Raw genomic sequence first — 26,096 nt, forward strand, 5'->3', positions numbered from 1 at the left:
CTCTGATTCCCCGCCTCTGATTCCCCGCCTCTGATACCCCGCCTCTGATTCACCGCCTCCCTTTACGCGCAACTTTCCTGGCCTACGTTTCCCCACATCTCTTTCCCCACCTCTGATTCCACGCCTCAGATTCGCCGCCTCTGATTTCCCGCCTCTGATTCCCTGCCTCTGATTCCCCGCCTCTGATTCCCCGCCTCTGATTCCCCCCTCTGATTCCCCGCCTTTGATTCCCCGCCTCTGATTCCCCACCTCTGATTCCCCGCCTCTGATTCCCTGCCTCTCTTTCCCTGCCTCTATTTCCGTGCCTCTTTCTCTGCATCTCGTTTCCCACATCTCATTTCCCCCTTCTGATAACCCTCATCAGATTCCCTGCCACAGATTCCCTTCATCTGATTCCCTGCCTCTGATTCCCCGCCTCTGATTCCCCACCTCTGATTCCCTGCCTCAGATTCCCTGCCTCTGATTCCCTGCCTCTGATTCCCCGCCTCTGATTCCCCACCTCTGATTCCCTGCCTCAGATTCCCTGCCTCTGATTCCCTGCCTCTGATTCCCTGCCTCTGATTCCCTGCATCTGATTGCCGGCCTCTGATTCTCCTCCTCTGATTCCCCGCCTCTGATTCCCCACCTCTGATTCCCCGCTTCTGATTTCGTGCCTCTGATTTCCCGCCTCTGATTCTCCGCCTCTGATTCCCCGCCTCTGATTCCCCACCTCTGATTCCCCGCTTATGATTCCCCGCCTCTGATTTCCCTGCTTCTGATTCCCTGCCTCTGATTCCCCACCTCTGATTCCCCACCTCTGATTCCCTGCCTCAGATTCCCTGTCTCTGATACCCCGCCTCTGATTCCCTGCATCTGATTCCCTGCATCTGATTCCCCGCCTCAGATACCCAGCCTCTGATTTCCCGGCTCTGATTCCCTGCCTCTGATTCCCCGCCTCTGATTCCCCGCCACTGATTCCCCGCCTCTGATTCCCCGCCTCTGATTCCCCGCCTGTGTTTACCTGCCTCTGTTTACACGCCTGTTTCCCCGCCTCTGATTCCCCACCTCAGATTCCCTACCTCAGATTCCCTGCCTCTGATTCCCTGCCTCTGATTCCCTGCCTCTGATTCCCTGCATCTGATTGCCCGCCTCTGATTCTCCGCCTCTGATTCCCCGCCTCTGATTCCCCACCTCTGATTCCCCGCTTCTGATTCCCCGCCTCTGATTCCCCGCCTCTGACTCCCCGCCTCTGATTCCCTGCCTCTGATTCCCTGCCTCTGATTCCCTGCCTCTGAGTCCCCACTTCTGATTCCCCGCGTCCGATTCCGCACCCATGTTTCACCGCCTCTGTTGCACTGCTTCTGATTTCCCGGCTCAGATTCACCCGCTCTGATTCCGCACCTCTGATTCCACGCCTCTCTTTCTGTGTCTCTGATACCCCGCCTCTGATTCCACGCCTCTGATTACCCGCCTCTGATACCCTGCCTCTCTTTCCCTGCCCCTATTTCCGTGCCTCTTTCTCTGCATCTCGTTTCCCACATCTCATTTCCCCCTTCTGATAACCCGCATCGGATTCCCTGCCACAGATTCCCTGCCTCAGATTCCCTGCCTCAGATTCCCTGCATCAGATTCCCTTCATCTGATTCCCTGCCTCTGATTCCCCGCCTCTGATTCCCTGCCTCTGATTCCCCGCCTCTGTTTACCCGCCTGTTTCCCCGCCTCTGAATCACCACCTCATATTCGCCGCCTCAGATTCCCTGCCTCTGATTCCCTGCCTCTGATTCCCTGCCTCAGATTCCCTGCATCTGATTGCCCGCCTCTGATTCCCTGCCTCTGATTCACTGCCTCTGATTCCCCGCCTCTGATTCCCCGCCTCTGATTCCCTACCTCTGATTCCCCACTTCTGATTCCCCGCCTCTGATTCCCCGCCTCTGATTCCACGCCTCTGATTCCCCGCCTCCGATACCCCGCCTCTGATTCCACGCCTCTGATACCCCGCCTCTGATTCCCCGCATCTGATTCCCCGCCTCAGATTCCCCGCCTCTGATTTCCCGGCTCTGATTCCCCGCCTCTGATTCCCCGACTCTGATTCTCCGCCTCTGATTCCCCACCTATGTTTACCCGCCTCTGTTTACCCGCCTGTTTTCCCGCCTCTGATTCCCCACCACAGATTCCCTGCCTCAGATTCCCTGCCTCTGACTCCCTGCCTCTGATTCCCTGCCTCTGATTCACTGCATCTGATTGCCCGCCTCTGATTCCCCGCCTCTGATTCCCCGCCTCTGATTCCCCACCTCTGATTCCCCACTTCTGATTCCCCGCCTCTGATTCCCCGCCTCTGATTCCCCGCCTCTGATTCACCGCCTCTGATTCCCCGCCTCTGAGTCCCCGCCTCTGATTCCCCACTTCTGATTGCCCGCCTCTGATTCCCTGCCTATGATTCTCCGCCTCTGATTCCCCACATCTGATTCCCCACTTCTGATTCCCCGCCTCTGATTCACCGCCTCTGATTCCACGCCTCTGATTCCCCACCTCTGATTCCCCGCCTCTGATTCCCTGCCTCTGATTCCCCTCCTCTGATACCCCGCCTCTGATTCCCCGCCTCTGATTCCCCGCATCTGATTCCCCGCCTCTGATTCCCAGCCTCTTATTCCCCGCCTCTGATTCCCTGCCTCTGATTCCCCGCCTCTGATTCCCCGCCTCTGATTCCCCGCCTATGTTTACCCGCCTCTGTTTACCCGCCTGTTTCCCCTCCTCTCATTCCCCACCTCAGATTCCCTACCTCAGATTCCCTGCCTCTGATTCCCTGCCTCTGATTCCCTGCCTCTGATTCACTGCATCTGATTGCCCGCCTCTGATTCTCCGCCTCTGATTCCCCGCCTCTGATTCCCCACCTATGATTCCCCGCTTCTGATTCCCCGCCTCTGATTCCCCGCCTCTCATTCCCCGCCTCTCATTCCCCGCCTCTGATTCCCCACCTCTGATTCACTGCCTCCCTTTCCGCTCAACTTTCCTGGCCTACGTTTCCCCACATATCTTTCCCCGCCTCTGATACCCCGCCTCTGATTCCCCGCCTCTGATTCCCCGCCTCTGATGACCCGCATCTGATACCCTGCCTCTGATTCCCCGCCTCTGATACCCTGCCTCTGATAACTTTTTACTGATTCCCTGCCTCAGATTCCCTGCCTCCGATTCTCTGCCTCAGATTCCCTGCCTCAGATTCCCTGCATCAGATTCCCTTCATCTGATTCCCTGCCTCTGATTCCCCGCCTCAGATTCCCAGCCTCTGATTCCCCACCTCTGTCTCTATGCCTCTCTTTTGCCTTCACTCTTTCCCCTCCACTCTTTCCGTGCCTCTCTTTCCCTCCCTCAATTTCAACAACTCTGTTTGATCTGTTCTGTGTACCTCATTTTCAACATACAAGTTCCAACCACTATGTTTCGCCCATCTCTTTCGCCGCCTCTATTTATGCACCTATGTTTACCCGCTTCTGTTTACCCGCCTGTTTCCCCACATCTCTTTCCCCACCTCTGATTCCACGCCTCTGATTCCCAGCCTCTCATTCCCCGCCTCTGATTCCCCGCCTCTGATTCCCTACCTCTGATTCCCCACTTCTGATTCCCTGCCTCTGATTCCCCGCCTCTGATTACACGCCTCTGATTCCCCGCCTCCGATACCCCGCCTCTGATTCCACGCCTCTGATACCACGCCTCTGATTCCCCGCATCTGATTCCCCGCCTCAGATTCCCCGCCTCTGATTTCCCGGCTCTGATTCCCCGCCTCTGATTCCCCGACTCTGATTCTCCGCCTCTGATTCCCCACCTATGTTTACCCACCTCTGTTTACCCGCCTCTGATTCCCCGCCTCCGATACCCCGCCTCTGATTCCCCGCATCTGATTCCCCGCCTCAGATTCCCCGCCTCTGATTTCCCGGCTCTGATTCCCCGCCTCTCATTCCCCGCCTCTGATTCCTCGCCTCTGATTCACCGCCTCCCTTTCCGCGCAACTTTCCTGGCCTACGTTTCCCCACATCTCTTTCCCCACCTCTGATTCCACGCCTCTGATTCGCCGCCTCTGATTGCCCGCCTCTGATTCCCTGCCTCTGATTCCCCGCCTCTGATTTCCCGCCTCTAATTCCCCGCCTCTGATTCCCTGCCTCTGATTCCCCGCCTCTGATTCCCCGCCTCTGATTCCCCGCCTCTGATTCCCTGCCTCTTTTTCCCTGCCTCTATTTCCGTGCCTCTTTCTCTGCATCTCGTTTCCCACATCTCATTTCCCCGTTCAGATAACCGGCATCAGATTCCCTGCCACAGATTCCCAGCCTCAGATTCCCTGCCTCAGATTCCCTGCATCAGATTCCCTTCATCTGATTCCCTGCCTCTGATTACCCGCCTCTGATTCCCCACCTCTGAGTCCCTGCCTCAGATTCCCTGCCTCTGATTCTCCGCCTCTGATTCCCCGCCTCTGATTCTCCGCCTCTGATTCCCCGCCTCTGATTCCTCGCCTCTGATTCCCCGCCTCTGATTCCCTTCCTCTGATAACCTGCCTCTGATTCCCTGCCTCTGAGTCCCCACTTCTGATTCCCCGCGTCCGATTCCGCACCCATGTTTCACCGCCTCTGTTGCTCTGCTTCTGATTTCCCGGCTCAGATTTACCGGCTCTGATTCCGCACCTCTGATTCCACGCCTCTCTTTCTGTGTCTCTGATTCCCCGCCTCTGATTCCACGCCTCTGATTACCTGCCGCTGATACCCTGCCTCTCTTTCCCTGCCTCTATTTCCGTGCCTCTTTCTCTGCATCTCGTTTCCCACATCTCATTTCCCCCTTCTGATAACCCGCATCAGATTCCCTGCCACAGATTCCCTGCCTCAGATTCCCTGCCTCACATTCCCTGCATCAGATTCCCTTCATTTGATTCCCTGCCTCTGATTCCCCGCCTCTGATTCACCACCTCATATTCGCCGCCTCAGGTTCCCTGCCTCTGATTCCCTGCCTCCGATTCCCTGCCTCTGATTCCCTGCATCTGATTCCCCGCCTCTGATTCACCGCCTCTGATTCCCCGCCTCTGATTCCCCGCCTCTGATTCCCCGCCTCTGATTCCCCGCCTCTGATTCCCCGACTCTGATTCCCCGCCTCTGATTCCCTGCCTCTCTGTCCCTGCCTCTATTTCCGTGCCTCTTTCTCTGCATCTCGTTTCCCACATCTCATTACCCCCTTCTGATAACCCGCATCAGATTCCATGCCACAGATTCCCTGCCTCAGATTCCCTGCCTCAGATTCCCTGCATCAGATTCCCTTCATCTGATTCCCTGCCTCTGATTACCCGTCTCTGATTCCCCACCTCTGATTCCCTGCCTCAGATTCCCTGCCTCTGATTCCCTGCCTCTGATTCCCTGCCTCTGATTCCCTGCATCTGATTGCCGGCCTCTGATTCTCCGCCTCTGATTCCCCGCCTCAGATTCCCCACCTCTGATTCCCCGCTTCTGATTCCCCGCCTCTGATTTCCCGCCTCTGATTACCCGCCTCTGATTCCCCGTCTCTGATTCCCCACCTCTGATTCACTGCCTAGCTTTCCGCACAACTTTCCTGACCTACGTTCCCCACATATCTTTCCCCGCCTCTGATACCCTGCCTCTGATTCCCCGCCTCTGATTCCCCGCCTCTGATTCCCCGCATCTGATACCCCGCCTCTGATTCTCCGCCTCAGATACCCTGCCTCTGATAACTTTTTACTGATTCCCTGCCTCAGATTCCCTGCCTCCGATTACCTGCCTCAAATTCCCTGCCTCAGATTCCCTGCATCAGATTCCCTTCATCTGATTCCCTGCCTCTGATTCCCCGCCTCTGATTCCCTGCCTCTGATTCCCCACCGCTGTCTCTACGCCTCTCATTTGCCTGCACTCTTTCCCCTCCACTCTTTCCGTGCCTCTCTTTCCCTCCCTCAATTTCAACAACACTGTTTGATCTGTTCTGTGTACCTAATTTTCAACACACAAGTTCCAACCACTATGTTTCGCCCATCTCTTTCGCTGCCTCTATTTATGCACCTATGTTTACCACTATAGTTTTCCCGCCTGATTCCCCACATCTCTTTCCCCACCTCTGATTCCACGCCTCTGATTCCCCGCCTCTGATTCCCCGCCTCTGATACCCCGCCTCTGATTCACCGCCTCCCTTTACGCGCAACTTTCCTGGCCTACGTTTCCCCACATCTCTTTCCCCACCTCTGATTCCACGCCTCAGATTCGCCGCCTCTGATTTCCCGCCTCTGATTCCCTGCCTCTGATTCCCCGCCTCTGATTCCCCGCCTCTGATTCCCCCCTCTGATTCCCCGCCTCTGATTCCCCGCCTCTGATTCCCCACCTCTGATTCCCCGCCTCTGATTCCCTGCCTCTCTTTCCCTGCCTCTATTTCCGTGCCTCTTTCTCTGCATCTCGTTTCCCACATCTCATTTCCCCCTTCTGATAACCCTCATCAGATTCCCTGCCACAGATTCCCTTCATCTGATTCCCTGCCTCTGATTCCCCGCCTCTGATTCCCCACCTCTGATTCCCTGCCTCAGATTCCCTGCCTCTGATTCCCTGCCTCTGATTCCCCGCCTCTGATTCTCCACCTCTGATTCCCTGCCTCAGATTCCCTGCCTCTGATTCCCTGCCTCTGATTCCCTGCCTCTGATTCCCTGCATCTGATTGCCAGCCTCTGATTCTCCGCCTCTGATTCCCCGCCTCTGATTCCCCACCTCTGATTCCCCGCTTCTGATTTCGTGCCTCTGATTTCCCGCCTCTGATTCTCCGCCTCTGATACCCCGCCTCTGATTCCCCACCTCTGATTCCCCGCTTATGATTCCCCGCCTCTGATTTCCCTGCCTCTGATTCCCTGCCTCTGATTCCCCACCTCTGATTCCCCACCTCTGATTCCCTGCCTCAGATTCCCTGTCTCTGATACCCTGCCTCTGATTCCCCGCATCTGATTCCCTGCATCTGATTCCCCGCCTCAGATACCCAGCCTCTGATTTCCCGGCTCTGATTCCCTGCCTCTGATTCCCCGCCTCTGATTCCCCGCCACTGATTCCCCGCCTCTGATTCCCCGCCTCTGATTCCCCGCCTGTGTTTACCTGCCTCTGTTTACACGCCTGTTTCCCCGCCTCTGATTCTCCACCTCAGATTCCCTACCTCAGATTCCCTGCCTCTGATTCCCTGCCTCTGATTCCCTGCCTCTGATTCCCTGCATCTGATTGCCCGCCTCTGATTCTCCGCCTCTGATTCCCCGCCTCTGATTCCCCACCTCTGATTCCCCGCTTCTGATTCCCCGCCTCTGATTCCCCGCCTCTGACTCCCCGCCTCTGATTCCCTGCCTCTGATTCCCTGCCTCTGATTCCCTGCCTCTGAGTCCCCACTTCTGATTCCCCGCGTCCGATTCCGCACCCATGTTTCACCGCCTCTGTTGCACTGCTTCTGATTTCCCGGCTCAGATTCACCCGCTCTGATTCCGCACCTCTGATTCCACGCCTCTCTTTCTGTGTCTCTGATACCCCGCCTCTGATTCCACGCCTCTGATTACCCGCCTCTGATACCCTGCCTCTCTTTCCCTGCCCCTATTTCCGTGCCTCTTTCTCTGCATCTCGTTTCCCACATCTCATTTCCCCCTTCTGATCACCCGCATCGGATTCCCTGCCACAGATTCCATGCCTCAGATTCCCTGCCTCAGATTCCCTGCATCAGATTCCCTTCATCTGATTCCCTGCCTCTGATTCCCCGCCTCTGATTCCCTGCCTCTGATTCCCCGCCTCTGTTTACCCGCCTGTTTTCCGCCTCTGAATCACCACCTCATATTCGCCGCCTCAGATTCCCTGCCTCTGATTCCCTGCCTCTGATTCCCTGCCTCAGATTCCCTGCATCTGATTGCCCGCCTCTGATTCCCTGCCTCTGATTCCCCGCCTCTGATTCCCCGCCTCTGATTCCCTACCTCTGATTCCCCACTTCTGATTCCCCGCCTCTGATTCCCCGCCTCTGATTCCACGCCTCTGATTCCCCGTTTCCGATACCCCGCTTCTGATTCCACGCCTCTGATACCCCGCCTCTGATTCCCCGCATCTGATTCCCCGCCTCAGATTCCCCGCCTCTGATTTCCCGGCTCTGATTCCCCGCCTCTGATTCCCCGACTCTGATTCTCCGCCTCTGATTCCCCACCTATGTTTACCCGCCTCTGTTTACCCGCCTGTTTTCCCGCCTCTGATTCCCCACCACAGATTCCCTGCCTCAGATTCCCTGCCTCTGATTCCCTGCCTCTGATTCCCTGCCTCTGATTCACTGCATCTGATTGCCCGCCTCTGATTCCCCGCCTCTGATTCCCCGCCTCTGATTCCCCACCTCTGATTCCCCACTTCTGATTCCCCGCCTCTGATTCCCCGCCTCTGATTCCCCGCCTCTGATTCACCGCCTCTGATTCCCCGCCTCTGAGTCCCCGCCTCTGATTCCCCACTTCTGATTGCCCGCCTCTGATTCCCTGCCTATGATTCTCCGCCTCTGATTCCCCACATCTGATTCCCCACTTCTGATTCCCCGCCTCTGATTCCCCGCCTCTGATTCCACGCCTCTGATTCCCCACCTCTGATTCCCCGCCTCTGATTCCCTGCCTCTGATTCCCCTCCTCTGATACGCCGCCTCTGATTCCCCGCCTCTGATTCCCCGCATCTGATTCCCCGCCTCTGATTCCCAGCCTCTTATTCCCCGCCTCTGATTCCCCGCCTCTGATTCCCCGCCTCTGATTCCCCGCCTCTGATTCCCCGCCTATGTTTACCCGCCTCTGTTTACCCGCCTGTTTCCCCGCCTCTCATTCCCCACCTCAGATTCCCTACCTCAGATTCCCTGCCTCTGATTCCCTGCCTCTGATTCCCTGCCTCTGATTCACTGCATCTGATTGCCCGCCTCTGATACTCTGCCTCTGATTCCCCGCCTCTGATTCCCCACCTATGATTCCCCGCTTCTGATTCCCCGCCTCTGATTCCCCGCCTCTCATTCCCCGCCTCTCATTCCCCGCCTCTGATTCCCCACCTCTGATTCACTGCCTCCCTTTCCGCTCAACTTTCCTGGCCTACGTTTCCCCACATATCTTTCCCCGCCTCTGATACCCCGCCTCTGATTCCCCGCCTCTGATTCCCCGCCTCTGATGACCCGCATCTGATACCCCGCCTCTGATTCCCCGCCTCTGATACCCTGCCTCTGATAACTTTTTACTGATTCCCTGCCTCAGATTCCCTGCCTCAGATTCCCTGCCTCAGATTCCCTGCATCAGATTCCCTTCATCTGATTCCCTGCCTCTGATTACCCGCCTCTGATTCCCCACCTCTGAGTCCCTGCCTCAGATTCCCTGCCTCTGATTCTCTGCCTCTGATTCCCTGCCTCTGATTCCCTGCATCTGATTGCCCGCCTCTGATTCTCTGCCTCTGATTCCCCGCCTCTGATTCCCCGCCTCTGATTCCCCGCCTCTGATTCCTCGCCTCTGATTCCCCGCCTCTGATTCCCCACCTCTGTCTCTATGCCTCTCTTTTGCCTGCACTCTTTCCCCTCCACTCTTTCCGTGCCTCTCTTTCCCTCCCTCAATTTCAACAACTCTGTTTGATCTGTTCTGTGTACCTCATTTTCAACATACAAGTTCCAACCACTATGTTTCGCCCATCTCTTTCGCCGCCTCTATTTATGCACCTATGTTTACCCGCTTCTGTTTACCCGCCTGTTTCCCCACATCTCTTTCCCCACCTCTGATTCCACGCCTCTGATTCCCCGCCTCTCATTCCCCGCCTCTGATTCCCCGCCTCTGATTCACCGCCTCCCTTTCCGCGCAACTTTCCTGGCCTAAGTTTCCCCACATCTCTTTCCCCACCTCTGATTCCACGCCTCTGATTCGCCGCCTCTGATTGGCCGCCTCTGATTCCCTGCCTCTGATTCCCCGCCTCTGATTCCCCGCCTCTGATTCCCCGCCTCTGATTCCCCGCCTCTGATTCCCCGCCTCTGATTCGCCGCCTCTGATTCCCCGCCTCTGGATCCCTGCCTCTTTATCCCTGCCTCTATTTCCGTGCCTCTTTCTCTGCATCTCGTTTCCCACATCTCATTTCCCCCTTCAGATAACCGGCATCAGATTCCCTGCCACAGATTCCCAGCCTCAGATTCCCTGCCTCAGATTCCCTGCATCAGATTCCCTTCATCTGATTCCCTGCCTCTGATTACCCGGCTCTGATTCCACACCTCTGAGTCCCTGCCTCAGATTCCCTGCCTCTGATTCTCTGCCTCTGATTCCCTTCCTCTGATTCCCTGCATCTGATTGCCCGCCTCTGATTCTCTGCCTCTGATTCCCCGCCTCTGATACCCCGCCTCTGATTCCCCGCCTCTGATTCCTCACCTCTGATTCCCCGCCTCTGATTCCCTTCCTCTGATAACCTGCCTCTGATTCCCTGCCTCTGAGTCCCCACTTCTGATTCCCCGCGTCCGATTCCGCACCCATGTTTCACCGCCTCTGTTGCTCTGCTTCTGATTTCCCGGCTCAGATTCACCGGCTCTGATTCCGCATCTCTGATTCCATGCCTCTCTTTCTGTGTCTCTGATTCCCCGCCTCTGATTCCACGCCTCTGATTACCTGCCTCTGATACCCTGCCTCTCTTTCCCTGCCTCTATTTCCGTGCCTCTTTCTCTGCATCTCGTTTCCCACATCTCATTTCCCCCTTCTGATAACCCGCATCAGATTCCCTGCAACAGATTCCCTGCCTCAGATTCCCTGCCTCACATTCCCTGCATCAGATTCCCTTCATTTGATTCCCTGCCTCTGATTCCCCGCCTCTGATTCACCACCTCATATTCGCCGCCTCAGGTTCCCTGCCTCTGATTCCCTGCCTCCGATTCCCTGCCTCTGATTCCCTGCATCTGATTCCCCGCCTCTGATTCACCGCCTCTGATTCCCCGCCTCTGATTCCCCGCCTCTGATTCCCCGCCTCTGATTCCCCGCCTCTGATTCCCCGCCTCTGATTCCCCGCCTCTGATTCCCTGCCTCTCTGTCCCTGCCTCTATTTCCGTGCCTCTTTCTCTGCATCTCGTTTCCCACATCTCATTACCCCCTTCTGATAACCCGCATCAGATTCCATGCCACAAATTCCCTGCCTCAGATTCCCTGCCTCAGATTCCCTGCATCAGATTCCCTTCATCTGATTCCCTGCCTCTGTTTACCCGTCTCTGATTCCCCACCTCTGATTCCCTGCCTCAGATTCCCTGCCTCTGATTCCCTGCCTCTGATTCCCTGCCTCTGATTCCCTGCATCTGAATGCCGGCCTCTGATTCCCTGCCTCTGATTCCCTGCATCTGATTGCCCGCCTCTGATTCTCTGCCTCTGATTCCCCGCCTCTGATTCCCCGCCTCTGATTCCCCGCCTCTGATTCCTCGCCTCTGATTCCCCGCCTCTGATTCCCCACCTCTGTCTCTATGCCTCTCTTTTGCCTGCACTCTTTCCCCTCCACTCTTTCCGTGCCTCTCTTTCCCTCCCTCAATTTCAACAACTCTGTTTGATCTGTTCTGTGTACCTCATTTTCAACATACAAGTTCCAACCACTATGTTTCGCCCATCTCTTTCGCCGCCTCTATTTATGCACCTATGTTTACCCGCTTCTGTTTACCCGCCTGTTTCCCCACATCTCTTTCCCCACCTCTGATTCCACGCCTCTGATTCCCCGCCTCTCATTCCCCGCCTCTGATTCCCCGCCTCTGATTCACCACCTCCCTTTCCGCGCAACTTTCCTGGCCTAAGTTTCCCCACATCTCTTACCCCACCTCTGATTCCACGCCTCTGATTCGCCTCCTCTGATTGCCCGCCTCTGATTCCCTGCCTCTGATTCCCCGCCTCTGATTCCCCGCCTCTGATTCCCCGCCTCTGATTCCCCGCCTCTGATTCCCCGCCTCTGATTCGCCGCCTCTGATTCCCCGCCTCTGGTTCCCTGCCTCTTTATCCCTGCCTCTATTTCCGTGCCTCTTTCTCTGCATCTCGTTTCCTACATCTCATTTCCCCCTTCAGATAACCGGCATCAGATTCCCTGCCACAGATTCCCAGCCTCAGATTCCCTGCCTCAGATTCCCTGCATCAGATTCCCTTCATCTGATTCCCTGCCTCTGATTACCCGGCTCTGATTCCCCACCTCTGAGTCCCTGCCTCAGATTCCCTGCCTCTGATTCTCTGCCTCTGATTCCCTTCCTCTGATTCCCTGCATCTGATTGCCCGCCTCTGATTCTCCGCCTCTGATTCCCCGCCTCTGATACCCCGCCTCTGATTCCCCGCCTCTGATTCCTCACCTCTGATTCCCCGCCTCTGATTCCCTTCCTCTGATAACCTGCCTCTGATTCCCTGCCTCTGAGTCCCCACTTCTGATTCCCCGCGTCCGATTCCGCACCCATGTTTCACCGCCTCTGTTGCTCTGCTTCTGATTTCCCGGCTCAGATTCACCGGCTCTGATTCCGCATCTCTGATTCCATGCCTCTCTTTCTGTGTCTCTGATTCCCCGCCTCTGATTCCACGCCTCTGATTACCTGCCTCTGATACCCTGCCTCTCTTTCCCTGCCTCTATTTCCGTGCCTCTTTCTCTGCATCTCGTTTCCCACATCTCATTTCCCCCTTCTGATAACCCGCATCAGATTCCCTGCAACAGATTCCCTGCCTCAGATTCCCTGCCTCACATTCCCTGCATCAGATTCCCTTCATTTGATTCCCTGCCTCTGATTCCCCGCCTCTGATTCACCACCTCATATTCGCCGCCTCAGGTTCCCTGCCTCTGATTCCCTGCCTCCGATTCCCTGCCTCTGATTCCCTGCATCTGATTCCCCGCCTCTGATTCACCGCCTCTGATTCCCCGCCTCTGATTCCCCGCCTCTGATTCCCCGCCTCTGATTCCCCGCCTCTGATTCCCCGCCTCTGATTCCCCGCCTCTGATTCCCTGCCTCTCTGTCCCTGCCTCTATTTCCGTGCCTCTTTCTCTGCATCTCGTTTCCCACATCTCATTACCCCCTTCTGATAACCCGCATCAGATTCCATGCCACAGATTCCCTGCCTCAGATTCCCTGCCTCAGATTCCCTGCATCAGATTCCCTTCATCTGATTCCCTGCCTCTGTTTACCCGTCTCTGATTCCCCACCTCTGATTCCCTGCCTCAGATTCCCTGCCTCTGATTCCCTGCCTCTGATTCCCTGCCTCTGATTCCCTGCATCTGAATGCCGGCCTCTGATTCTCCGCCTCTGATTCCCCGCCTCAGATTCCCCACCTCTGATTCCCCGCTTCTGATTCCCCGCCTCTGATTTGCCGCCTCTGATTACCCGCCTCTGATTCCCCGTCTCTGATTCCCCACCTCTGATTCACTGCCTAGCTTTCCGCACAACTTTCCTGACCTACGTTCCCCACATATCTTTCCCCGCCTCTGATACCCTGCCTCTGATTCCCCGCCTCTGATTCCCCGCCTCTGATTCCCCGCATCTGATACCCCGCCTCTGATTCTCCGCCTCTGCTACCCTGCCTCTGATAACTTTTTACTGATTCCCTGCCTCAGATTCGCTGCCTCCGATTCCCTGCCTCAAATTCCCTGCCTCAGATTCCCTGCATCAGATTCCCTTCATCTGATTCCCTGCCTCTGATTCCCCGCCTCTGATTCCCTGCCTCTGATTCCCCACCGCTGTCTCTACGCCTTTCATTTGCCTGCACTCTTTCCCCTCCACTCTTTCCGTGCCTCTCTTTCCCTCCCTCAATTTCAACAACTCTGTTTGATCTGTTCTGTGTACCTAATTTTCAACACACAAGTTCCAACCACTATGTTTCGCCCATCTCTTTCGCTGCCTCTATTTATGCACCTATGTTTACCGCTATATTTTTCCCGCCTGATTCCCCACATCTCTTTCCCCACCTCTGATTCCACGCCTCTGATTCCCCGCCTCTGATTCCCCACCTCTGATACCCCGCCTCTGATTCACCGCCTCCCTTTACGCGCAACTTTCCTGGCCTACGTTTCCCCACATCTCTTTCCCCACCTCTGATTCCACGCCTCAGATTCGCCGCCTCTGATTTCCCGCCTCTGATTCCCTGCCTCTGATTCCCCGCCTCTGATTCCCCGCCTCTGATTCCCCCCTCTGATTCCCCGCCTCTGATTCCCCGCCTCTGATTCCCCACCTCTCATTCCCCGCCTCTGATTCCCCGCCTCTGATTCACCGCCTCCCTTTCCGCGCAACTTTCCTGGCCTAAGTTTCCCCACATCTCTTTCCCCACCTCTGATTCCACGCCTCTGATTCGCCGCCTCTGATTGCCCGCCTCTGATTCCCTGCCTCTGATTCCCCGCCTCTGATTCCCCGCCTCTAATTCCCCGCCTCTGATTCCCCGCCTCTGATTCCCCGCCTCTGATTCGCCGCCTCTGATTCCCCGCCTCTGGTTCCCTGCCTCTTTATCCCTGCCTCTATTTCCGTGCCTCTTTCTCTGCATCTCGTTTCCCACATCTCATTTCCCCCTTCAGATAACCGGCATCAGATTCCCTGCCACAGATTCCCAGCCTCAGATTCCCTGCCTCAGATTCCCTGCATCAGATTCCCTTCATCTGATTCCCTGCCTCTGATTACCCGGCTCTGATTCCCCACCTCTGAGTCCCTGCCTCAGATTCCCTGCCTCTGATTCTCTGCCTCTGATTCCCTTCCTCTGATTCCCTGCATCTGATTGCCCGCCTCTGATTCTCCGCCTCTGATTCCCCGCCTCTGATACCCCGCCTCTGATTCCCCGCCTCTGATTCCTCACCTCTGATTCCCCGCCTCTGATTCCCCTCCTCTGATAACCTGCCTCTGATTCCCTGCCTCTGAGTCCCCACTTCTGATTCCCCGCGTCCGATTCCGCACCCATGTTTCACCGCCTCTGTTGCTCTGCTTCTGATTTCCCGGCTCAGATTCACCGGCTCTGATTCCGCATCTCTGATTCCATGCCTCTCTTTCTGTGTCTCTGATTCCCCGCCTCTGATTCCACGCCTCTGATTACCTGCCTCTGATACCCTGCCTCTCTTTCCCTGCCTCTATTTCCGTGCCTCTTTCTCTGCATCTCGTTTCCCACATCTCATTTCCCCCTTCTGATAACCCGCATCAGATTCCCTGCAACAGATTCCCTGCCTCAGATTCCCTGCCTCACATTCCCTGCATCAGATTCCCTTCATTTGATTCCCTGCCTCTGATTCCCCGCCTCTGATTCACCACCTCATATTCGCCGCCTCAGGTTCCCTGCCTCTGATTCCCTGCCTCCGATTCCCTGCCTCTGATTCCCTGCATCTGATTCCCCGCCTCTGATTCACCGACTCTGATTCCCCGCCTCTGATTCCCCGCCTCTGATTCCCCGCCTCTGATTCCCCGCCTCTGATTCCCCGCCTCTGATTCCCCGCCTCTGATTCCCTGCCTCTCTGTCCCTGCCTCTATTTCCGTGCCTCTTTCTCTGCATCTCGTTTCCCACATCTCATTACCCCCTTCTGATAACCCGCATCAGATTCCATGCCACAGATTCCCTGCCTCAGATTCCCTGCCTCAGATTCCCTGCATCAGATTCCCTTCATCTGATTCCCTGCCTCTGTTTACCCGTCTCTGATTCCCCACCTCTGATTCCCTGCCTCAGATTCCCTGCCTCTGATTCCCTGCCTCTGATTCCCTGCCTCTGATTCCCTGCATCTGAATGCCGGCCTCTGATTCTCCGCCTCTGATTCCCCGCCTCAGATTCCCCACCTCTGATTCCCCGCTTCTGATTCCCCGCCTCTGATTTCCCGCCTCTGATTACCCGCCTCTGATTCCCCGTCTCTGATTCCCCACCTCTGATTCACTGCCTAGCTTTCCGCACAACTTTCCTGACCTACGTTCCCCACATATCTTTCCCCGCCTCTGATACCCTGCCTCTGATTCCCCGCCTCTGATTCCCCGCCTCTGATTCCCCGCATCTGATACCCCGCCTCTGATTCTCCGCCTCTGCTACCCTGCCTCTGATAACTTTTTACTGATTCCCTGCCTCAGATTCGCTGCCTCCGATTCCCTGCCTCAAATTCCCTGCCTCAGATTCCCTGCATCAGATTCCCTTCATCTGATTCCCTGCCTCTGATTCCCCGCCTCTGATTCCCTGCCTCTGATTCCCCACCGCTGTCTCTACGCCTTTCATTTGCCTGCACTCTTTCCCCTCCACTCTTTCCGTGCCTCTCTTTCCCTCCCTCAATTTCAACAACTCTGTTTGATCTGTTCTGTGTACCTAATTTTCAACACACAAGTTCCAACCACTATGTTTCGCCCATCTCTTTCGCTGCCTCTATTTATGCACCTATGTTTACCGCTATATTTTTCCCGCCTGATTCCCCACATCTCTTTCCCCACCTCTGATTCCACGCCTCTGATTCCCCGCCTCTGATTCCCCACCTCTGATACCCCGCCTCTGATTCACCGCCTCCCTTTACGCGCAACTTTCCTGGCCTACGTTTCCCCACATCTCTTTCCCCACCTCTGATTCCACGCCTCAGATTCGCCGCCTCTGATTTCCCGCCTCTGATTCCCTGCCTCTGATTCCCCGCCTCTGATTCCCCGCCTCTGATTCCCCCCTCTGATTCCCCGCCTCTGATTCCCCGCCTCTGATTCCCCACCTCTGATTCCCCGCCTCTGATTCCCCGCCTCTCTTTCCCTGCCTCTATTTCCGTGCCTCTTTCTCTGCATCTCGTTTCCCACATCTCATTTCCCCCTTCTGATAACCCTCATCAGATTCCCTGCCACAGATTCCCTTCATCTGATTCCCTGCCTCTGATTCCCCGCCTCTGATTCCCCACCTCTGATTCCCTGCCTCAGATCCCCTGCCTCTGATTCCCTGCCTCTGATTCCCCGCCTCTGATTCCCCACCTCTGATTCCCTGCCTCAGATTCCCTGCCTCTGATTCCCTGCCTCTGATTCACTGCCTCTGATTCCCTGCATCTGATTGCCGACCTCTGATTCTCCGCCTCTGATTCCCCGCCTCTGATTCCCCACCTCTGATTCCCCGCTTCTGATTTCGTGCCTCTGATTTCCCGCCTCTGATTCTCCGCCTCTGATTCCCCGCCTCTGATTCCTCACCTCTGATACCCCGCTTATGATTCCCCGCCTCTGATTTCCCTGCCTCTGATTCCCTGCCTCTGATTCCCCGCCACTGATTCCCCACCTCTGATTCCCTGCCTCAGATTCCCTGTCTCTGATACCCCGCCTCTGATTCCCCGCATCTGATTCCCTGCATCTGATTCCCCGCCTCAGATACCCCGCCTCTGATTTCCCGGCTCTGATTCCCTGCCTCTGATTCCCCGCCTCTGATTCCCCGCCTCTGATTCCCCACCTCTGATTCCCCGCCTCTGATTCCCCGCCTGTGTTTACCTGCCTCTGTTTACACGCCTGTTTCCCCGCCTCTGATTCCCCACCTCAGATTCCCTACCTCAGATTCCCTGCCTCTGATTCCCTGCCTCTGATTCCCTGCCTCTGATTCCCTGCATCTGATTGCCCGCCTCTGATTCTCCGCCTCTGATTCCCCGCCTCTGATTCCCCACCTCTGATTCCCCGCTTCTGATTCCCCGCCTCTGATTCCCCGCCTCTGATTCCCCGCCTCTGATTCCCCGCCTCTGATTCCCCACCTCTGATTCGCTGCCGCCCTTTCCGCTCAACTTTCCTGGCCTACGTTTCCCCACATATCTTTCCCCGCCTCTGATACCCCGCCTCTGACTCCCCGCCTCTGATTCCCCGCCTCTGATGACCCGCATCTGATACCCCGCCTCTGATTCCCCGCCCCTGATACCCTGCCTCTGATAACTTTTTACTGATTCCCTGCCTCAGATTCCCTGCCTCCGATTCCCTGCCTCAGATTCCCTGCCTCAGATTCCCTGCATCAGATTCCCTTCATCTGATTCCCTGCCTCTGATTCCCCGCCTCTGATTCCCCGCCTCTGATTCCCTGCCTCTGATTCCCCGCCTCTGATTCCCCGCATCTGATTCCCTGCCTATCTTTCCCTGCCTCTATTTCCGTGCCTCTTTCTCTGCATCTCGTTTCCCACATCTCATTTCCCCCTTCAGATAACCCGCATCAGTTTCCCTGCCACAGATTCCCTGCCTCAGATTCCCTGCCTCAGATTCCCTGCATCAGATTCCCTGCATCAGATTCCCTTCATCTGATTCCCTGCCTCTGATTCCCCGCGGCTGATTCCCCACCTCTGATTCCCTGCCTCTGATTCCCTGCCTCTGATTCACTGCCTCTGATTCCCTGCATCTGATTGCCCGCCTCTGATTCCCTGCAGCTGATTCCCCGCCTCTGATTCCCCGCCTCTGATTCCCCGCCTCTGATTCCCCACCTCTGATTCCCCACTTCTGATTCGCCGCCTCTGATTCCCCGTCTCTGATTCCACGCCTCTGATTCCCCGCCTCTGATTCCGCGCCTCTGATTCCCCGCCTCTGATTCCCCGCCTCTGATTCCCCGCCTCTGTTTACCCACCTGTTTCCCCGCCTCTGATTCCCCACCTCAGATTCCCTGCCTCAGATTCCCTGCCTCTGATTCCCTTCCTCTGATTCCCTTCCTCTGATTCCCTGCATCTGATTGCCCGCCTCTGATTCTCCGCCTCTGATTCCCCGCCTCTGATTCCCCACCTCTGATTCCCCGCTTCTGATTCCCCGCCTCTGAATCCCCGCCTCTGATTCCCCGCCTCTGATTCACCGCCTCTGATTCCCCACCTCTGATTCACTGCCTCCCTTTCCGCTCAACTTTCCTGGCCTACGTTTCCCCACATATCTTTCCCAGCCTCTGATTCCCCGCCTCTGATTCCACGCCTCTGATTCCCCGCCTCTGATTCCCCACCTCTGATTCCCCGCCTCTAATTCCCCGCCTCTGATTCCCCTCCTCTGATACCCCGCCTCTGATTCCCCGCCTCTGATTCCCCGCATCTGATTCCCCGCATCTGATTCCCCGCCTCTGATTCCCCGCCTCTGATTCCCCGCCTCTGATTCCCCGCCTCTGATTCCCCGCCTCTGATTCCCCGCCTCTTATTCCCCGCCTATGTTTACCCGCCTCTGTTTACCCGCCTGTTTCCCCGCCTCAGATTCCCTGCCTCAGATTCCTTGCATCAGATTCCCTTCATCTGATTCCCTGCATCTGATTCCCTGCCTATGATTCCCCGCCTCTGATTCCCCGCCTCTGATTCCCCACCTCTGATTCCCCCCTCTGATTCCCCGCCTCTGATTCCCCTCCTCTGATTCCCCGCCTCTGATTTCCCGCGTCTGATACCCTGCCTCTCTTTCCCTTCCTCTATTTCCGTGCCTCTTTCTCTGCATCTCGTTTCCCACATCTCATTTCCCCCTTCTGATAACCCGCATCAGATTCCCTGCCACAGATTCCCTGCCTCAGTTTCCCTGCCTCAGATTCCCTGCATCAGATTCCCTGCATCAGATTCCCTTCATCTGATTCCCTGCCTCTGATTCCCCGCCTCTGTTTCCCCACCTCTGAGACCCTGCCTCAGATTCCCTGCCTCTGATTCTCTGCGTCTGATTCCCTTCCCCTGATTCCCTGCATCTGATTGCCCGCCTCTGATTCTCCGCATCTGATTCCCCGCCTCTGATTCCCCGCCTCTGATTCCCCGCATCTGATTCCTCGCCTCTGATTCCCCGCCTCTGATTCCCTGCCTCTGATAACCTGCTTCTGATTCCCTGCCTCTGATTCCCTGCCTCTGATTCCCTGCCTCTGAGTCCCCACTTCTGATTCCCCGCGTCCGATTCCGCACCCATGTTTCACCGCCTCTGTTGCACTGCTTCTGATTTCCCGGCTCAGATTCACCCGCTCTGATTCCGCACCTCTGATTCCACGCCTCTCTTTCTGTGTCTCTGATACCCCGCGTCTGATTCCACGCCTCTGATTACCCGCCTCTGATACCCTGCCTCTCTTTCCCTGCCCCTATTTCCGTGCCTCTTTCTCTGCATCTCGTTTCCCACATCTCATTTCCCCCTTCTGATAACCCGCATCGGATTCCCTGCCACAGATTCCCTGCCTCAGATTCCCTTCATCTGATTCCCTGCCTCTGATTCCCCGCCTCTGATTCCCTGCCTCTGATTCCCCACCTCTGTTTACCCGCCTGTTTCCCCGCCTCTGAATCACCACCTCATATTCGCCGCCACAGATTCCCTGCCTCTGATTCCCTGCCTCTGATTCCCTGCCTCAGATTCCCTGCATCTGATTGCCCGCCTCTGATTCCCTGCCTCTGATTCCCCGCCTCTGATTCCCCGCCTCTGATTCCCCGCCTCTGATTCCCTACCTCCGATTCCCCACTTCTGATTCCCTGCCTCTGATTCCCCGCCTCTGATTCCACGCCTCTGATTCCCCGCCTCCGATACCCCGCCTCTGATTCCACGCCTCTGATACCCCGCCTCTGATTCCCCGCATCTGATTCCCCGCCTCAGATTCCCCGCCTCTGATTTCCCGGCTCTGTTTCCCCGCCTCTGATTCCCCGACTCTGATTCTCCGCCTCTGATTCCCCACCTATGTTTACCCGCCTCTGTTTAACCGCCTGTTTTCCCGCCTCTGATTCCCCACCACAGATTCCCTGCCTCAGATTCCCTGCCTCTGATTCCCTGCCTCTGATTCCCTGCCTCTGATTCACTGCATCTGATTGCCCGCCTCTGATTCTCCGCCTCTGATTCCCCGCCTCTGATTCCCCACCTCTGATTCCCCACTTCTGATTCCCCGCCTCTGATTCCCCGCCTCTGAGTCCCCGCCTCTGATTCCCCACTTCTGATTGCCCGCCTCTGATTCCCTGCCTATGATTCTCCGCCTCTGATTCCCCACATCTGATTCCCCACTTCTGACTCCCCGCCTCTGATTCCCCGCCTCTGATTCCACGCCTCTGATTCCCCACCTCTGATTCCCCGCCTCTAATTCCCTGCCTCTGATTCCCCTCCTCTGATACCCCGCCTCTGATTCCCCGCCTCTGATTCCCCGCATTTGATTCCCCGCCTCTGATTCCCAACCTCTTATTCCCCGCCTCTGATTCCCCGCCTCTGATTCCCCGCCTCTGATTCCCCGCCTCTGATTCCCCGCCTATGTTTACCCGCCTCTGTTTACCCGCCTGTTTCCCCGCCTCTCATTCCCCACCTCAGATTCCCTACCTCAGATTCCCTGCCTCTGATTCCCTGCCTCTGATTCCCTGCCTCTGATTCACTGCATCTGATTGCCCGCCTCTGATTCTCCGCCTCTGATTCCCCGCCTCTGATTCCCCACCTATGATTCCCCGCTTCTGATTCCCCGCCTCTGATTCCCCGCCTCTCATTCCCCGCCTCTCATTCCCCGCCTCTGATACCCCGCCTCTGATTCACCGCCTCCCTTTACGCGCAACTTTCCTGGCCTACGTTTCCCCACATCTCTTTCCCCACCTCTGATTCCACGCCTCAGATTCGCCGCCTCTGATTTCCCGCCTCTGATTCCCTGCCTCTGATTCCCCGCCTCTGATTCCCCGCCTCTGATTCCCCCCTCTGATTCCCCGCCTTTGATTCCCCGCCTCTGATTCCCCACCTCTGATTCCCCGCCTCTGATTCCCTGCCTCTCTTTCCCTGCCTCTATTTCCGTGCCTCTTTCTCTGCATCTCGTTTCCCACATCTCATTTCCCCCTTCTGATAACCCTCATCAGATTCCCTGCCACAGATTCCCTTCATCTGATTCCCTGCCTCTGATTCCCCGCCTCTGATTCCCCACCTCTGATTCCCTGCCTCAGATTCCCTGCCTCTGATTCCCTGCCTCTGATTCCCCGCCTCTGATTCCCCACCTCTGATTCCCTGCCTCAGATTCCCTGCCTCTGATTCCCTGCCTCTGATTCCCTGCCTCTGATTCCCTGCATCTGATTGCCGGCCTCTGATTCTCCTCCTCTGATTCCCCGCCTCTGATTCCCCACCTCTGATTCCCCGCTTCTGATTTCGTGCCTCTGATTTCCCGCCTCTGATTCTCCGCCTCTGATTCCCCGCCTCTGATTCCCCACCTCTGATTCCCCGCTTATGATTCCCCGCCTCTGATTTCCCTGCTTCTGATTCCCTGCCTCTGATTCCCCACCTCTGATTCCCCACCTCTGATTCCCTGCCTCAGATTCCCTGTCTCTGATACCCCGCCTCTGATTCCCTGCATCTGATTCCCTGCATCTGATTCCCCGCCTCAGATACCCAGCCTCTGATTTCCCGGCTCTGATTCCCTGCCTCTGATTCCCCGCCTCTGATTCCCCGCCACTGATTCCCCGCCTCTGATTCCCCGCCTCTGATTCCCCGCCTGTGTTTACCTGCCTCTGTTTACACGCCTGTTTCCCCGCCTCTGATTCCCCACCTCAGATTCCCTACCTCAGATTCCCTGCCTCTGATTCCCTGCCTCTGATTCCCTGCCTCTGATTCCCTGCATCTGATTGCCCGCCTCTGATTCTCCGCCTCTGATTCCCCGCCTCTGATTCCCCACCTCTGATTCCCCGCTTCTGATTCCCCGCCTCTGATTCCCCGCCTCTGACTCCCCGCCTCTGATTCCCTGCCTCTGATTCCCTGCCTCTGATTCCCTGCCTCTGAGTCCCCACTTCTGATTCCCCGCGTCCGATTCCGCACCCATGTTTCACCGCCTCTGTTGCACTGCTTCTGATTTCCCGGCTCAGATTCACCCGCTCTGATTCCGCACCTCTGATTCCACGCCTCTCTTTCTGTGTCTCTGATACCCCGCCTCTGATTCCACGCCTCTGATTACCCGCCTCTGATACCCTGCCTCTCTTTCCCTGCCCCTATTTCCGTGCCTCTTTCTCTGCATCTCGTTTCCCACATCTCATTTCCCCCTTCTGATAACCCGCATCGGATTCCCTGCCACAGATTCCCTGCCTCAGATTCCCTGCCTCAGATTCCCTGCATCAGATTCCCTTCATCTGATTCCCTGCCTCTGATTCCCCGCCTCTGATTCCCTGCCTCTGATTCCCCGCCTCTGTTTACCCGCCTGTTTCCCCGCCTCTGAATCACCACCTCATATTCGCCGCCTCAGATTCCCTGCCTCTGATTCCCTGCCTCTGATTCCCTGCCTCAGATTCCCTGCATCTGATTGCCCGCCTCTGATTCCCTGCCTCTGATTCACTGCCTCTGATTCCCCGCCTCTGATTCCCCGCCTCTGATTCCCTACCTCTGATTCCCCACTTCTGATTCCCCGCCTCTGATTCCCCGCCTCTGATTCCACGCCTCTGATTCCCCGCCTCCGATACCCCGCCTCTGATTCCACGCCTCTGATACCCCGCCTCTGATTCCCCGCATCTGATTCCCCGCCTCAGATTCCCCGCCTCTGATTTCCCGGCTCTGATTCCCCGCCTCTGATTCCCCGACTCTGATTCTCCGCCTCTGATTCCCCACCTATGTTTACCCGCCTCTGTTTACCCGCCTGTTTTCCCGCCTCTGATTCCCCACCACAGATTCCCTGCCTCAGATTCCCTGCCTCTGACTCCCTGCCTCTGATTCCCTGCCTCTGATTCACTGCATCTGATTGCCCGCCTCTGATTCCCCGCCTCTGATTCCCCGCCTCTGATTCCCCACCTCTGATTCCCCACTTCTGATTCCCCGCCTCTGATTCCCCGCCTCTGATTCCCCGCCTCTGATTCACCGCCTCTGATTCCCCGCCTCTGAGTCCCCGCCTCTGATTCCCCACTTCTGATTGCCCGCCTCTGATTCCCTGCCTATGATTCTCCGCCTCTGATTCCCCACATCTGATTCCCCACTTCTGATTCCCCGCCTCTGATTCACCGCCTCTGATTCCACGCCTCTGATTCCCCACCTCTGATTCCCCGCCTCTGATTCCCTGCCTCTGATTCCCCTCCTCTGATACCCCGCCTCTGATTCCCCGCCTCTGATTCCCCGCATCTGATTCCCCGCCTCTGATTCCCAGCCTCTTATTCCCCGCCTCTGATTCCCTGCCTCTGAATCCCCGCCTCTGATTCCCCGCCTCTGATTCCCCGCCTATGTTTACCCGCCTCTGTTTACCCGCCTGTTTCCCCTCCTCTCATTCCCCACCTCAGATTCCCTACCTCAGATTCCCTGCCTCTGATTCCCTGCCTCTGATTCCCTGCCTCTGATTCACTGCATCTGATTGCCCGCCTCTGATTCTCCGCCTCTGATTCCCCGCCTCTGATTCCCCACCTATGATTCCCCGCTTCTGATTCCCCGCCTCTGATTCCCCGCCTCTCATTCCCCGCCTCTCATTCCCCGCCTCTGATTCCCCACCTCTGATTCACTGCCTCCCTTTCCGCTCAACTTTCCTGGCCTACGTTTCCCCACATATCTTTCCCCGCCTCTGATACCCCGCCTCTGATTCCCCGCCTCTGATTCCCCGCCTCTGATGACCCGCATCTGATACCCCGCCTCTGATTCCCCGCCTCTGATACCCTGCCTCTGATAACTTTTTACTGATTCCCTGCCTCAGATTCCCTGCCTCCGATTCTCTGCCTCAGATTCCCTGCCTCAGATTCCCTGCATCAGATTCCCTTCATCTGATTCCCTGCCTCTGTCTCTATGCCTCTCTTTTGCCTTCACTCTTTCCCCTCCACTCTTTCCGTGCCTCTCTTTCCCTCCCTCAATTTCAACAACTCTGTTTGATCTGTTCTGTGTACCTCATTTTCAACATACAAGTTCCAACCACTATGTTTCGCCCATCTCTTTCGCCGCCTCTATTTATGCACCTATGTTTACCCGCTTCTGTTTACCCGCCTGTTTCCCCACATCTCTTTCCCCACCTCTGATTCCACGCCTCTGATTCCCAGCCTCTCATTCCCCGCCTCTGATTCCCCGCCTCTGATTCCCTACCTCTGATTCCCCACTTCTGATTCCCTGCCTCTGATTCCCCGCCTCTGATTACACGCCTCTGATTCCCCGCCTCCGATACCCCGCCTCTGATTCCACGCCTCTGATACCACGCCTCTGATTCCCCGCATCTGATTCCCCGCCTCAGATTCCCCGCCTCTGATTTCCCGGCTCTGATTCCCCGCCTCTGATTCCCCGACTCTGATTCTCCGCCTCTGATTCCCCACCTATGTTTACCCACCTCTGTTTACCCGCCTCTGATTCCCCGCCTCCGATACCCCGCCTCTGATTCCCCGCATCTGATTCCCCGCCTCAGATTCCCCGCCTCTGATTTCCCGGCTCTGATTCCCCACCTCTGTCTCTATGCCTCTCTTTTGCCTTCACTCTTTCCCCTCCACTCTTTCCGTGCCTCTCTTTCCCTCCCTCAATTTCAACAACTCTGTTTGATCTGTTCTGTGTACCTCATTTTCAACATACAAGTTCCAACCACTATGTTTCGCCCATCTCTTTCGCCGCCTCTATTTATGCACCTATGTTTACCCGCTTCTGTTTACCCGCCTGTTTCCCCACATCTCTTTCCCCACCTCTGATTCCACGCCTCTGATTCCCAGCCTCTCATTCCCCGCCTCTGATTCCCCGCCTCTGATTCCCTACCTCTGATTCCCCACTTCTGATTCCCTGCCTCTGATTCCCCGCCTCTGATTACACGCCTCTGATTCCCCGCCTCCGATACCCCGCCTCTGATTCCACGCCTCTGATACCACGCCTCTGATTCCCCGCATCTGATTCCCCGCCTCAGATTCCCCGCCTCTGATTTCCCGGCTCTGATTCCCCGCCTCTGATTCCCCGACTCTGATTCTCCGCCTCTGATTCCCCACCTATGTTTACCCACCTCTGTTTACCCGCCTCTGATTCCCCGCCTCCGATACCCCGCCTCTGATTCCCCGCATCTGATTCCCCGCCTCAGATTCCCCGCCTCTGATTTCCCGGCTCTGATTCCCCGCCTCTCATTCCCCGCCTCTGATTCCTCGCCTCTGATTCACCGCCTCCCTTTCCGCGCAACTTTCCTGGCCTACGTTTCCCCACATCTCTTTCCCCACCTCTGATTCCACGCCTCTGATTCGCCGCCTCTGATTGCCCGCCTCTGATTCCCTGCCTCTGATTCCCCGCCTCTGATTCCTTGCCTCTAATTCCCCGCCTCTGATTCCCTGCCTCTGATTCCCCGCCTCTGATTCCCCGCCTCTGATTCCCCGCCTCTGATTCCCTG

The sequence above is a fragment of the Narcine bancroftii genome, chromosome 8, assembly GCF_036971445.1.
Source record: "Narcine bancroftii isolate sNarBan1 chromosome 8, sNarBan1.hap1, whole genome shotgun sequence".
Lineage (NCBI taxonomy): Eukaryota > Metazoa > Chordata > Chondrichthyes > Torpediniformes > Narcinidae > Narcine > Narcine bancroftii.